Below are 1,775 nucleotides of genomic sequence, written 5' to 3'. Positions count from 1 at the left end.
GAGCAACAGAGGATAACTAAAAAGGCAACACAGGGAGAAAAGATTAGATACGAAGGCAAGCTAGCCAAGAATATAAAGGAGGATAGGAAAAGCTTCTTTAGGTATGTGAAGAGGAAAAAATTAGTTAAGACCAAAGTTGGGCCCTTGAAGACAGAAACGGGTGAATTTATTATGGGGAACAAGGAAATGGCAGACGAGTTGAACAGGTACTTTGGATCTGTCTTCACTAGGGAAGACACAAACAATCTCCCAGAAGTAATAGTGGTCGGAGGACCGAGGGTAATGGAGGAACTGAAGGAGATTCACATTAGGCAGAAAATGGTGTTGGATGGACTGATGGGACTGAAGGCTGATAAATCCCCAGGGCCTGATGGTCTGCACACCAGGGTACGTAAGGAGGTGGCTCTAGAAATCGTGGACGCATTGGTAATTATTTTCCAATGTTCTATAGATTCAGGATCAGTTCCTGAGGACTGGCGGGTAGCTAATGTTATCCCACTTTTTAAGAAACGAGGGAGAGAGAAAACGGAAAAATAGACCAGTTAGTCTGACATCAGTGGTGCGGAAGATACTGGAATTAATTATAAAAGACGGCATATTTGGATAGCAGTGGCAGGATAGGTCCGAGTCAGCATGGATTTACTAAAGGGAAATCATGCTTGACTAATCTTCTGGAATTTTTTGAGGATGTAACTATGAAAATGGACAAGGGACAGCCAGTGGATGTAGTGTACCTGGACTTTCAGAAAGCCTTTGATAAGGTCCCACATAGGAGATTAGTGGGCAAAATTAAAGCACATGGTATTGGGGGTAGGGTACTGACATGGATTGTAAATTGGTTGGCAGACAGGAAACAAAGAGTAGGGATTAACGGGTCCCTTTCAGAATGGCAGCCAGTGACTAGTGGGGTACCGCAAGGCTCGGTGCTGGGACCGCAGCTATTTACAATATACATTAATGATTCAGATGAAGGGATTAAAAGTAACATTAGCAAATTTGCAGATGACACAAAGCTGGGTGGCAGTGTGCAATGTGCAGAGGATGTTGAGATAATGCAGGATGACTTGGACAGGTTAGGTGAGTGGGTGGATGCATGGCAGATGCAGCTTAATGTGGATAAATGTGAGGTTATCCACTTTGGTGGCAAGAACAGAAAGGCAGATTACTATTTGAATGGTGTCAAGTTAGGAAAAGGGGAAGTACAACGAGATCTAGGTATCCTTATTCATCAGTCACTGAAAGCAAGCATGCAGGTACAGCAGGCAGTGAAAAAAGCTAATGGCATGTTGGCCTTCATAACAAGGGGAGTTGAGTATAAGAGCAAAGAGGTCCTTCTGCAGTTGTACAGGGCCCTGGTGAGACCACACCTGGAGTATTGTGTACAGTTTTGGTCTCCAAATTTGAGAAAGGACATTCGAGCTATTGAGGGAGTGCAGCATAGGTTCACGAGGTTAATTCCCGGGATGGCAGGACTGTCATGTGTTGAAAGATTGGAGCGACTAGGCTTGTATACACTGGAATTTAGAAGGATGAGAGGGGATCTGACTGAAACACGCTAGAGGCAGGAAACATGTTCCCGATGTTGGGGGAGTCCAGAACCAGAGGCCACAGTTTAAGAATAAGGGGTAGACCATTTAGAACGGAGTTGAGGAAAAACTTTTTCACCCAGAGAGTTGTGGATCTGTGGAATGCTCTGCTTCAGAAGGCAATGGAGGCCAATTCTCTGGATTCTTTCAAGAAAGAGTTAGATAGAGCTCTTAAAGATAGCAGAGTGA

Source organism: Mobula birostris, chromosome 29, assembly GCF_030028105.1.
Source record: "Mobula birostris isolate sMobBir1 chromosome 29, sMobBir1.hap1, whole genome shotgun sequence".
In the NCBI taxonomy this organism is placed as follows: domain Eukaryota; kingdom Metazoa; phylum Chordata; class Chondrichthyes; order Myliobatiformes; family Myliobatidae; genus Mobula; species Mobula birostris.
The sequence above is the reverse complement of the archived record's forward strand: the minus strand, read 5'-3'. Positions refer to the sequence as shown.